Source organism: Lepidochelys kempii, chromosome 8, assembly GCF_965140285.1.
Source record: "Lepidochelys kempii isolate rLepKem1 chromosome 8, rLepKem1.hap1, whole genome shotgun sequence".
NCBI lineage: Eukaryota > Metazoa > Chordata > Testudines > Cheloniidae > Lepidochelys > Lepidochelys kempii.
The window spans coordinates 11322969-11337335 of NC_136387.1; positions in this window are offsets into that span (position 1 = coordinate 11322969).

Sequence of the window (14367 nt, forward strand, 5' to 3'; positions counted from 1 at the left end):
TTTATGTATTTTTCAGTTACTACTGTATAAAGGGCCTTTCCTCCAAGTGATCAAGTCCTATGCAAGAAAACAGGTTTGAGTGAAATATACACTTTTTACCCCAACATTTGCTCTATCATAGAATCACAGAATCATAGAATATCAGGGTTGGAAGGGACCTCAGGAGGTCATCTAGTCCAACCCCCTGCTCAAAAGCAGGACCCATCCCCAATTAAATCATCCCAGCCAGGGCTTTGTCAAGCCTGACCTTAAAAACTTCTAAGGAAGGAGATTCCACCACCTCCTTAAGCAACGCATTCCAGTGTTTCACCACCCTCCTAGTGAAAAAGTTTTTCCTAATATCCAAACCTCCCCCACTGCAACTTGAGACCATTACTCCTTGTCCTGTTCTCTTCCACCACTGAGAATAGTCTAGAACCATCCTCTCTGGAACCACCTCTCAGGTAGTTGAAAGCAGCTATCAAATCCACCCTCATTCTTCTCTTCCGCAGACTAAACAATCCCAGTTCCCTCAGCCTCTCCTCATAAGTCATGTGTTCCAGACCCCTAATCATTTTTGTTGCCCTTCGCTGGACTCTCTCCAATTTATCCACATCCTTCTTGAAGTGTGGGGCCCAAAACTGGACACAGTACTCCAGATGAGGCCTCACCAATGTCGAATAGAGGAGGATGATCACGTCCCTCGATCTGCTCGCTATGCCCCTACTTATACATCCCAAAATGCCATTAGCCTTCTTGGCAACAAGGGCACACTGCTGACTCATATCCAGCTTCTCATCCACTGTCACCCCTAGGTCCTTTTCCGCAGAACTGCTGCCTAGCCATTCGGTCCCTAGTCTGTAGCTGTGCATTGGGTTCTTCCGTCCTAAGTGCAGGACCCTGCACTTATCGTTATTGAACCTCATCAGATTTCTTTTGGCCCAATCCTCCAATTTGTCTAGGTCCTTCTGTATCCCATCCCTGCCCTCCAGCGTATCTACCACTCCTCCCAGTTTAGTATCATCCGCAAATTTGCTGAGAGTGCAATCCACACCATCCTCCAGATCATTTATGAAGATATTGAACAAAACCGGCCCCAGGACCGACCCCTGGGGCACTCCACTTGACACCGGCTGCCAACTAGACATGGAGCCATTGATCACTACCCGTTGAGCCCGACAATCTAGCCAACTTTCTACCCACCTTATAGTGCATTCATCCAGCCCATACTTTAACTTGCTGACAAGAATACTGTGGGAGACCGTGTCAAAAGCTTTGCTAAAGTCAAGAAACAATACATCCACTGCTTTCCCTTCATCCACAGAACCAGTAATCATAGAAGGCGATTAGATTAGTCAGGCATGACCTTCCCTTGGTGAATCCATGCTGACTGTTCCTGATCACTTTCCTCTCATGTAAGTGCTTCAGGATTGATTCTTTGAGGACCTGCTCCATGATTTTTCCGGGGACTGAAGTGAGGCTGACTGGCCTGTAGTTCCCAGGATCCTCCTTCTTCCCTTTTTTAAAGATTGGCACTACATTAGCCTTTTTCCAGTCATCTGGGACTTCCCCCGTTCGCCACGAGTTTTCAAAGATAATGGCCAACGGCTCTGCAATCACAGCCGCCAGTTCCTTTAGCACTCTCGGATGCAACTCGTCCGGCCCCATGGACTTGTGCACGTCCAGCTTTTCTAAATAGTCCCTAACCACCTCTTTCTCCATAGAGGGCTGGCCATCTATTCCCCATGTTGTGATGCCCAGCGCAGCAGTCTGGGAGCTGACCTTGTTCGTGAAGACAGAGGCAAAAAAAGCATTGAGTACATTAGCTTTTTCCACATCCTCTGTCACTAGGTTGCCTCCCTCATTCATTAAGGGGCCCACGCTTTCCTTGGCTTTCTTCTTTTTGCCAACATACCTGAAGAAACCCTTCTTGTTACTCTTGACATCTCTTGCTAGCTGCAGCTCCAGGTGCGATTTGGCCCTCCTAATTTCATTCCTACATGCCCGAGCAATATTTTTATACTCTTCCCTGGTCATATGTCCAACCTTCCACTTCTTGTAAGCTTCTTTTTTATGCTTAAGATCCGCTAGGATTTCACCATTGAGCCAAGCTGGTCGCCTGCCATATTTACTATTCTTTCGATACATCGGGATGGTTTGTCCCTGTAACCTCAACAGGGATTCCTTGAAATACAGCCAGCTCTCCTGGACTCCTTTCCCCTTCATGTTAGTCCCCCAGGGGATCCTACCCATCCGTTCCCTGAGGGAGTCGAAGTCTGCTTTCCTGAAGTCCAGGGTCCGTATCCTGCTGCTTACCTTTCTTCCCTGTGTCAGGATCCTGAACTCAACCAACTCATGGTCACTGCCTCCCAGATTCCCATCCACTTTTGCTTCCCCCACTAATTCTTCCCGGTTTGTGAGCAGCAGGTCAAGAAAAGCTCCCCCCTAGTTGGCTCCTCTAGCACTTGCACCTCTATGTTCATTGTGAAGGCCTTTGCAGAACCATTAGTAGCTCAGACATATTTCTCACATCTCTTCTTTATTACTGATTCAGTGGATGTATCCACTTCTGTATAGCCGTTGGATATCGTTGTCACCACCGTAACACCCATTTAACCATAAATTGCTTTATTAAATCTAAAGGCCAAATTGTATTTGTGCAATTGCCCCAAACATGTTTAAAAGCTTAAGCAGTAAGCAGTTACATCCATACAATAATACACATCCGTAAGTATTTGATCAGAATACTCATGAAAGGATCAGTCTCGGGATAACTCTTGCATCCTGGCTTGCTTCAGCATGTTTGGATAGGATCTGATAAATACCCTTAGCAATCCTGGTTCCTTTATATAGTGCAGCAAACAAGTGGCTGTTACTGTATAACATGTTGCTGTTACTATCCTAGCTAAAACCCACATTTTGGACTGTTTGGAGTCATTACTGGTTCACTACGCACACGCCTCCTTTGTTGTTAGAACCATCCCGGATAATCTGGACCTTTTCCAAGGACTTTTCCTCTTATGTTATCAGTTACCTTTTAGGTCCAATTTTTCCAGTTAAGCCACATTTCAAGCGCAGTATTTCCAACCAAGAGTAACATTTTTCAAGGCCTTCCCATGACTGTTAACTGCAAGCTATAATTTTTTTTAACCAAGCTAATTTAACCCCTTATATACCTATATAATCCTATAGTACCTATACCTACAGTATCTCTCTCTATAATCATTTTTATCAGGAAATAATAAATGCTCTTGGAAGTTCAACTGGATTCTTTGAATAATTGTAGAGGATTTAAAAATACAATTAAAGTGTGAAACCATAGAACTGTACTCTCCTGTGTGTAGATAAAGGCATGTTATTCTTTTCCATACATCAGCTACATGATTTCTAGGCGTACTCATCATGGACATGGCATATATGATTAATTTGTTGTGAGTATCAGATATTGTAACCTTTTTCCTCTTCTGCAAATAGTAATAACATGGCTGAAGAGGCATCATTCCATTCAGCACAAGAATATGTCTATAGGTTTGTTTCTCTATTAAATTGCGAAGGGGCAGATTCTGCTACCTATACTCACATTGAAAAATACATTATTCCACAAAGAGTCCATAAAAATAAATGGAGTATATCTGAATAAAGTACTGTTATGAGCTGGATGGAACCTTGTTAAACATAAAACTGCCACCTAGGACAAAAGGACCGTGAGAAACCGCTAGGGAGCTTTTGCCTGAGTACTATTTTGGACAGCTGTGCAGTACGGGGCAAAACTCGGAATATGAAAGAGAGAGCGTGTGCCTAAAGAACTAGGGGTCCCCAAATGAAATTAATAGGCAGCAGGTTTAAAACAAACAATGGAACTCCTTGACAGCGGATGTTGTGAAGGCCAAGACTATAACAGGGTTCAAAAAAGAACTAAGTAAATTCATGGAGGATAGGTCCATCAATGGCTATTAGCAAGGATGGGCAGGGATGGTGTCCCTAGCCTCTGTTTGCCAGTGGCTGGGAGTGAGTGACATGGGTGGATCACTTGATGATTGCTTCTTCTGTTCATTCCCTCTGGGGCACCTGGCATTGGCCACTGTCGGAAGACAGAATACTGGGCTGAATGGACCTTTGGTCTGACCCAGTATGATCATTCTAATGTACTTATGTAAAGAAGTATCTGAAAGTGCAGTGGCTGACCCTTGCAAAAAATCGGAGAAAGGTTTCTTGAGTCAGGGAGCTGGCTGAAAAGGGTGCTCCTGCTGTTTCCTGCTATTCGATTCCTTCTGTGTTCAGAGACACAGGACTTTATACACTCTTTGTAAAGAAACAAAACTGCATCAGAAAAAATACCAGATCCTATCAAGTTCTACTTCCAACTGGAACATCCCCGGAGCCCCGAAACTTGGACTAGCTGCTTGGGTAAAAAGGGGTAACATTGATGCTAGGAGCAGGATCTAGCTTCTAAGGAGAGAGATTGTGAACTGGTATTCTTATTGGACCAAGATGGAACAAATAACGGAGGCACCAGCAGAATTGTATTGACCTTCTTTAGTGTGGTCAGTAGATGCCTTTCCCAACCTGCACAAATACTATATATAGATTCCAAACTCATCTCCTTGCTGGGGTCTGCCTTTCTTTAAAAAAAGAGAACAGTAAGGAGCAGCTCAAACCATCTTTCTCTGATTCCTCCCTCAGGACTGCTTTCCCTAGACAGAGCTATGCCCACATCTCTTCTCTCTAGGTGGGATAACAAGTCATTGCCCACTTACCCCTTTCCCAGCAGGGTAATAGGATGATATGTTTCAGGCCAATGACAGCCTTTTACAAGGATCTTCAAGGACTACGTCATATTGCAAGTACTGTGATGACATAGTTACTTATTGACCAAACTCCAGCCTCGGATATGCCCAGCAGTTACTTCAGTGGGTGCCGCACATGTATCTAAAGGCAGAATTTATTCCTTATACAGGAAAGAGACTCCATAACGATATTTATTTCTTCATATTATTAGTTCTTATTCTACACATTCACTCACCTCTTCATTTCACCCATTTTGTTCTTTTATCTGAACTACAAAGGAGTACGAGAGCTGGGGAAAAAAACAACTTTCTGGACACAATTTTTTCTCCCCCCAAAAATGCAGACTTGGGTTGTCATAAACATACAGCTAAGGGTAGTCTAGAATTCCTCCTTACCTGTAAGGGATTAAGAAACTCAAATAGCCTGGCTAGCACCTGACCAACAGGACCAATGGGGAAAGAAGATACTTTCAAATCTTGGGAGGGGGGGAAGGTTTTGTTTGTGCTCTTTGTTTTGTGTGGGGGTTCTCTCTTGGGACTGAGAGGGGCCAGACAGAAATCCATCTTCTCCAACCCATCCCCATCTAAGTCTCCAATATTGCAACCAGTAGAGGTAAGCCAGGCAAGGTGGATTAATTTATCTTTTGTTTTTCTTGTGAATTTTCCCTGTGCTAAGAGGGAGGTTTATTCCTGTTTTCTGTAACTTTAAGGTTGTGCCCAGAGGGGAATCCTCTGTGTTTTGAATCTGAATACCCTGTAAAGTATTTTCCATCCTGATTTTACAGAGATAATTTTTACCTTTTTTTTTTTTTTCATAAAATCCTTCTTTTAAGAACCTGACTGATTTTTCCATTGTTCCAAGACCCAGGGGTTTGGGTCTTTGATCATTTTGTAACCAATTGGTTAGGATATTATTCTCAAGCCTCCCCAGGAAAGGGGGTGTAAGGGCTTGAGGGAATTGCTGGGGGAAGAGGAACTCCAAGTGGTCCTTTTCCCTGGTTCTTTGTTAAATCACTTGGTGGTGGCAGCGTTAGTTAAACCCAAGGTACAAGGGAGAATTTGTGCCTGGGGAGTTTTTAGCCTCAACTGGTAGAAATAAGCTTAGGGGGTCTTTCATGTGGGTTCCCAAATCTGTACCCTAGAGTTCAGGGTGGGAAGGAAACCCTGACATGGTGGTAGCTGTGGGATCATTTTGAATCAGAAGCACAGGGGGTTTAAACAAAACTTTTCTCTCTCTCTCTCTCTCTCTCTCCTTTTGGCTGCCTGGAAGCAGAGAGAGGTTTTGAGCTGAGAGCAGCTGGAGTTCTTCTCTGCCTAAAGGCAGGGTAGTTAACCTCCTGCAGGGAACCCTGACAGGTTGACTGAAACATTTCAGGAACATATGATGAATTCACAGAGTGGTTTAAAAAAAAAAGTTCCATTTTGACATTTTCAGAACTAAATTTTTGAGTCCAAATTATTTTGTTTGGAAATTTACTGCAGTTTTATTTAAAAATAAAAAATTAAAAAGTTTAAAAAAATGTTAATGGCCAGCAAACCAAAAATAAAAAAAACAGTTACTCTCTCAGCTTTAATCAGCACATCCCCCTACATGTTTCATAACAAGATTTGTGCAACCTGGAGCTCCACACCTCCTTCCCTAGAGGCTTACTAGAGAAGATCAATTTTTCTTGTATGTAACCCTTCCAAAATGTTGGGGCACACCTCCTGTGCTTGACGCCAATTTTCAATACAACCCTAGTTGCTAGTTAAGCTAGTGAGAGACACCCTCAAAATTTGCATACCTGATTTCTAGGTCAATGTTTTGAAGTTAATCAGGGTTAACCCACACACTCAAACCTGCATCAGAATTTGCAATAAAAGAAAACAGGACACCACCATTCCCATGATGCACAAATAGTATACAGTGGTGGCTACCCTGAAGAAGCCTGCTAAGAAGTATGGACAGCCTGACTATAGTTCAGCAATGCAACTAGATTGGCATACATGACTGTTGGCATCTCCCTGGTCACTGACAAAGGCCCTTGCAAGACTCAGAGCCTAAATATTTTCATTTGGATGGGACTGAGCGATCAGTAGAAATCTTCCACAAGTCAATGGCTGGGAGTATGATAGCACCAAAATGTATGACTGATTATGGATATTATCTTCAGAAAGAGAGAATGAGAGTAAGCGTGGATCAAATTTAAGCTCCTTGTTCTTGCTTTCAGGGCAATGAACAAACTGGACTCTAACACCTGGTGTGCACACAGTTTTTGTACCAATATAACTATGTCAGTTAGGAGTGAGATTTTTTTTTTTTAATTGAAATAGTTATACTGGTACAATCTCTAATGTGGATGCAGTTATACAAGTATAATGGTGCCCTAAACAAGTATATCTTATTCCCCTTCCTCTACAGGAATGCCTATAAGCACCATTATCGTTTATATGAATAGAATTACACCTGTACAAGAGGGTTGATACCCATTTAATTACACTGGTTACTTTTAGGAGTAGACAGGCCCTAACACTTTGCTTTTTTGTCTTCCCACATGCCATACTCCCCATTTATAAAAATCCACCACTTTCCTGTTGACGGAGACCTATGTTCCCTTCACCCGGTAGCTAGTTTAACCTACTGAATACGAGCATATAAAAACTCCTTCCCCATTCTGTACAAACGACATGGAAGTACAAAGCGTGGGCTCTGTTGCACAGCTTTTCAGTGCTCCCTTTCCTGCCGCTTGGTTTGTTTGTATGTTGTCTGTTAAATGGCAAGCTCACAGGGATAGGGACCCTTCCTTCTTACCTAACTGTAAAGTACTTAACATGCTGCTAATGCAACACAAATAATAGACTAGATGCTTCACCCTTTGCACTGCTCTGGCCTGGAAGCACAAAGGACACAGAAACCTGGTTTAATCAGCCAGTTAGGAAAACCCCTTGGATAGGAACACCTGGAGGGCACAGTCAGCTCCATGCCACCCCTTCCTGCTCCCTGGTCCTCCAAGCATAAAAGAGGTTCTGAAGGGTTAAAACAGACTCTGTTGAGAGAAGGGGCCACCAAAAGTCAGTTTCACACTCCCCACCTCCTCAGCTACACCAAGCAGAGCTCAGTCCCACAAAGTGTGATCCTAACGAACTAAAGAACCCCCAAATGGAGCAGTTGAAATCAATATTTTCATCAGAATAGGGCCTGACCTTCCGATTATACTCCCCGGAGAAATGGAGGTTACAAACAACGCAAATACTTGGCAGTTCCAGAGTATATTATAGCTTCATATGACTTGTGAGCAAATGCATTGGCTGGTAAACTGAACAATGAACGCAGCCTGCTGGTTCCTAATGAAAACTACAATAGAAGTAATTGGTGGTGCAATTATGCAAGCTTTTTGGACACAGCTTATTTAGTCCTCTATTGGTCTTCATCTCTGTTCACCTCTATCCTAGCATTATTGGAACTCTTGCAAGCTGCAAATCCCCAGCTCCACGGGTCCCCTGCCTTGAGGGTCAGGGCTAGGAAAGCTGGAAAAGCAGAAAAAATATTTACATGTGATCTCATGAAGCTGTCAGGCAGCTTCTCAACTTGAAGCTACAGAGGAATATACTTCTGTTTTCTGACTCTCTCCATGAGCTAAGCTGATATCAGAATAGATCGCCTGATGGAAAGCCAACATCCATAATCACCTAGGACCTCATATGCGGCACTTCTACTTCAGAGTGAAATAATGCCTTCAAATCCTTGACTATCATTAATTAATTTGAATTGAAGGTGTTGGGTAGTCTCTGATCCTTAGCTTCAGTTGCTATACACTATTTGTATTGCAGTAGCAGCTAGGTTCCCTAGTCATTGAGCAGGACCCCACTGTGCCAGGTGCTGTATAAACATAAGATTGGAGCAGGGACCGACTAACAGTTTATGATCTAAGTGGAGCACGGGAATCCTTTTAGAGTCCTCTAAGGAAAACTTTTTTGTAGGATCATTTACTCTTTATGACAAAAAAATATCAAAATCTTGTCTTCTGAACAGAGTATTCTACTGGAAAGAAAAATAACCCACCATTCTGCTTATATTAACGCAAAGAAATGCAGAGCCATTAGTTTGTGGGATGCACACAAGCAACGTGTATGGGAAAGTGACACATTTTAACACAGATTACTCATGAAATTCTAGAGTCCTCCTATAAACTTCATTAGTTGCACAGCAAACATTTTCTATATAACATTTCTGTCCTGTTTAAGACTAGAAAATTTGCTTCACTTTTGTATATTCCATTTGTTTTTAAGTTGCTGCAGGGAGAGGGATAGCTCAGTGGTTTGAGCATTGGCCTGCTAAACCCAGGGTTGCGAGTTCAATCCTTGAGGGGGCCATTTAGGATCTGGGGCAAAAATTGGGGATTGGTCCTGCTTTGAGCAGGGGGTTGGACTAGATGACCTCCTAAGGTCTCTTCCAACCCTGATATTCTATGATTCTATGACCATGGGGACAGATATGTGCTGGGAATCCTAGGAACAAGACACGGGGCTGTGACAGATTTGGCTGTGGATATTATGGGAGTATACTGACAGCACTTTTTGTGAAGGGGGCAGGACATTTGTCAAATAGGAACTGGACTCAGACTACCAAATAATTGTATATGCAGTTCTTTGAGGCTATTCACTTTGTTGCTCTAGACATGGACAGAGCAGAACTAGTTAAGAAATAACATTGAAATGATTTCACTTCCACACACTTGAGTGACCCCAGTCCCCAGCTCAGAGGTCATATGCTCAGCTGGTATACATCAGCATAGCTGCAATGAAGTCACTGGAGTTACACTGCTTTACACCAGTGGAAGGTCCAGTGTTCTTTTGAGCCTTGTAAGTGAATTGACAGCCTGCAGCACCAAGAAACTAGTGAGAGATTTTAAGAGTAGGGCTGGTCAAAACATTTCGATCCATTTTATTTATTCATATTTAATAAAAAAAGGCTTTTTCCTCCCATATCTTCTTGAGGAAATTTCCCTTTTGTTCAAGGAATTTCTCTGGGTTTTCACTGAAAAATCAAAAACCTCACATTCTTTTTTATTTTTCATTTCCAGCAAAGGAAAACATTTCCACTTCTGAGGTGGTTGTTGTGCGTGGGGGTGGGCAATATTTTCTTTTCCTTTGTTTGAAATCCTGGTATACTCCAAGAAAATGTAAAAAGTTTAAAAGTAACAACTTTTTTCCCAATAATTTTCTTGAACAATTAAATGGAATTTTTGACCAGCTCTGATTAAGAATTGAGAGGGATTTGCCATTATTACAACTGGAATGAAACCTCAAACCCTTCTACCTCCACTGTAGAAATACAAATCTGGAACCCAACTAAGCTAACAATGGTAGCCATAGCCTCTGTGTTGCCTTAAATAATCTACATGGTGTATCTAATATCAGGCTTTAAGACTAATGAATATGTCAATCAGCATTGCCTCATTACTTGCACATGTACACATTTTCAGACCTAAAGGAAGAAAGCACCTGGGGGTGGACGTAATGTGCAGAGACAGATCAGCAGTGTATGCACCTTTTAGTGGCATGATTGATGGACAAGTTAAACCCCATGTGAAGAATAATGCCATTAATAATGGCATCCAACTTCGTGGATCAGGTAACTGAGCTACAATATATAAATCTTTGATCAACTTTAAAGATTAGTCATTGAATAAGTTCACCTTCCATTCTTAACCAACTGGAGAGCTATGGAAGAAGCACAACCTAAATGAAGTTGAGCAAAACATAACTGTATAGAGGAGGCCAAGGTCCATGTTTCACTCAGAAGGGTCTGGTCCTGTATTCAAATCCAAGTACAACTCATTCACTCTTAAATACATAACAGGCCAAGTTATCCATCAACAGAATCAGCAAACCACTCCATGTCCCCTACAGCTCTGCACCCATATAGATAATGGGAGAAAAATAAGGGTCTAAAGTGAAGAAGAAAAGAGCCGGGGGTTGAGGGGTGGGGGGGTGGAATATTTAAAGAGGGAGCTTGAAATATACTGTAGTTCAGGTCTTTAAGAAAACATTTCTTCACCTCTTCTTCCCACCCCATCCCCCGAGAAAAGCCCCAGAAATGCCGGTTTCATGAATGAGTCCTGTTGGCTGGACTGCAGTAGTGATGGCAGCCCTGCTAGCACAATGGCAGTACGAGACTGGAAAACAATCTGAAAATTGCCATAGTATAACCAGCCAAGCAGACCAGATGATCAAAATTTGATGTTTCCTTTATCCGCCCTGTGACCAGGGTCCTAGCGGGGAGCCAGCTGTGGTCACCCAGTTAGGGTGAACTGCAAAGAATGGGGCAGACAAACCCCATAAAGCTGGTGGATATTCCAATACTTCGATTTACCAAGCCAGCATAAAACAGCTTCTTTATTACCTTACTGGTTACTCAGAAGTCCAAACAACACAGTTCCCTGAAAGTGAACCAGCCGCAGGCCTCCATCCAGGTATCCACATCAAATATGATGAAAATTTCTGTAAATCCTATTTCATCATATAAAAGAAAAGGTTCTACCAATCCCAAAGGATTAGACACATGACCTCCTAGGTTATTGAATATTTTTTTTTTGCTTTTGCTTTTTTCCTTCAACTACATCAAATTCAATCTGAATGGCACCCAGGGGGGAAAACGCTGACAGACTTTTGAGAACGTTCTCTTGTAAGCAGGCAGATGCTACGGCAACCCCCACTATGACCAAGTATGCAGTGGTTGTAAGCAGGCACAGGACTGGTATCTCTCCCTCGAAAGAAGTGAGTGCTGAAGGACTGGTGAGGTAGGGCAGGGGAGCAGGCAGCTGTCAAGGTGTTTCTCACATGATGTCACACCTCAACATTCATCAATCCCATAATGGCCTGCTTTTAAAGGAACAGCAGAACTATTGCTGATGCCATAAGCACACCAACTTGTGTTTCAAAGTTTGCTTTTGCTTTCTAACATTTAAAACTCCACATTAACAGTTTAGGGAAATTTTCCTAGACCCATTTTTTATTAATAATAAAGCTTTACAAGTTTAATGTTTCTTTTGGGCCAGAGATTATACATGGAGAAAACAAACTAGTTTTGGGTATTTTAGTGTATAAAGGAGCATGGGTGTGAGACGGGAGAGGTGATTATATTTTTAATTAGAAAACACCCTTTTCATAGAACACCTACTAGAACCAAAATATTTAAATATTGAAAAAAAAGAAAATGAAAATATTTAAGAGCCTTTTCTCCAAACCAGCCCTGACACTGTAATGACGGACGATACTCGGGGGAGGAGGGGAAAGATAACAGAGATCTGACGTTCTGTTCTGATAAGCATCCAATAGCTCTAATGCTTGTCCAGATTCTCAGAGCTTCAGTGCATCTATTGTATCCCAGGCTCCGTCTGGTAGCTTCAATACCCTGCACAGTACACTCTTCAGGACTGGGCCAACTAGCACATGGGAGTTTCTCTCACTAGTGACAGCATGATGTTTTGGGAGCAGTTTGTCCATATGCTCAATAAAACAGGAACTGGAGCCAATGCAGCTGCAGGGGGAGTAAAAAGGGGTCCAGTTAGGGCCATACCTCTCCCTGCAAGGATCCCTTGAACCCAGAACAAACTGTGCGGGAAAGACACCCACCCACCCACCCACGAGACATTAGGACCCAAGCGGTGCCTCCCCTCCTCACCACCACCTGGTCTTCTTGGAGAACTGCGAAGAGCAGCCAGCCAGAGATGCCAGTCACAGACTCCAGCTGTTACCAACAAGAACAGCCAAAGCAGGGACCTTCAGACATTTCAGGAAAAACTGCTGCAATTTTTCTACCTTTCTCTGCCCTGTAACTGTTAGCTCCAGCCCTCCACTGACAACAGGGTATGTCAACACTGTAGTCAGGAAGTGTGACTATAGAGACATGCCCAAGCTAGCTCTGATCTAGCATGGTAGCTGCATGGGCTAGACCCTCCTGCCCAGGATACTGGGTAAACACTCCCATGGTTGCTGGACATGTTGCAGCGGGTTCAGTGCCGTTGTTACTTGAGCTACCTTTGATCTAATTAGAGCAAGGCTAGGTCAGATATGTCTACGCATGCTGCAATTACACCTCCCAATTTCAGTACAGACACATCCACAATCTCTTCACCTTCCCTTCACTCCACATCAGGTCATCCCACCTCTCCTGTCCTGCCCTCTCCCACTCAGCCCCTTTCCTTTCCCTTCAGCGGATCCCTTCTTAAGTAACCTCCCCAAACACACACACACAAATCATTGAACTAAGACGTTGTTTGCCACCATCCCATTGCTCACGCTGTGTGGTATTCCCTTTGCCCCAGCCTGTCTCTCTCTTCTCTACCTAGACAATATTCTCTCTTGGTCACTTTGTACTCCCCTGCCAATCTGTTGTCACGTCTTATTCTTGGATTGGAAGCTCTTTGGGGTAGGGACCATCTGTTTGTTCTGTGGTTGTACAGCCCCTAGCACCATGGGGTTCTGCTCCCCAACTGGGGCTCCTAAATGCTACAGGAATAGAAGTGATTAATAATAATGACAAGGATATCCATACAACACAGTAAGCGACCACCAGATAAACTGCATTTATGCAGGTTTCATCCTGGTACGTTGCCAATGCCACATCAACAACGGGTTCTCTTATTTCCTTCCCAAACGACAAGCTGCTTCAGATAAACTGTCATGAGTTTCTTTCATTTGTTCTGCTGCAGAGAAGCAACAACCGCCCCTTGCTTGACTAGCCCAGGGGAAGTTAGAGAATGTGTCTTCACTCTTGCCTTTATATTTGTCATTCATTGATCTCAAAGCCTTCAGCCTTCTTTGTGGTTTCAATATTCACATTCCACAGATGGGGAAAATGCAGCCTAGAATGGTGAAATGATTTACCCAGGTAACAGCTAGTGAGTGACAGTGTCAGGGATAGAACCCAAGGCCATCAGGTTAGTCCGGTCTCCACAGGAGCATGCTGCTCCTGATGTTGAAATAAAGCATGGACTTTTTCTTTTAAACACACAGGACTTTCATTTCACTGAACTGTTGGCAAAGTTACAATATAAAAATACTTTATTAAGAAGATGCAGGTACATACAACGGCTCTTCTGTGGAGGCAAAGAAGAAAACTGCCCAACCAGCTTTGTTAACATTCAATCAAAAATGTGGTGTGAACTGACCAACTCTGATAGGATGAGGCCAATGGGGTTAAAGGCGTTTTCATGTTATAAAAGCTTGAAAATCAGTGTTCATCAGAGTAAGAATTCCAAACCTATTCTTAGCACAGTCTAGAGCTGAAACAGGGTCTGATGTTTAGTTTTAGGGCACAACAAAGTCTTGAGATATTTTGTCACTTTGTGGGGTTGTTTATGAAAATACTTAAATATACAAAAAAGTCTAAACCAGGACTAAAAATGAATGCCGGTGGCTACATAAAACTCAAAACCAGCTAAACATAAATTCCCAAAAATGAAATTAATAAATCCCTCAAAACTATGAAGGGTTGTTTCTGGAGGTTACAATGAGGTCAATAGTTCTCAGCTTTACAACAGTTAATGATACCCCTAACTGCTGTCAAATAAATCTCTTCATGACAAAATTTAGTGCAAAATATAAAATGAAATTC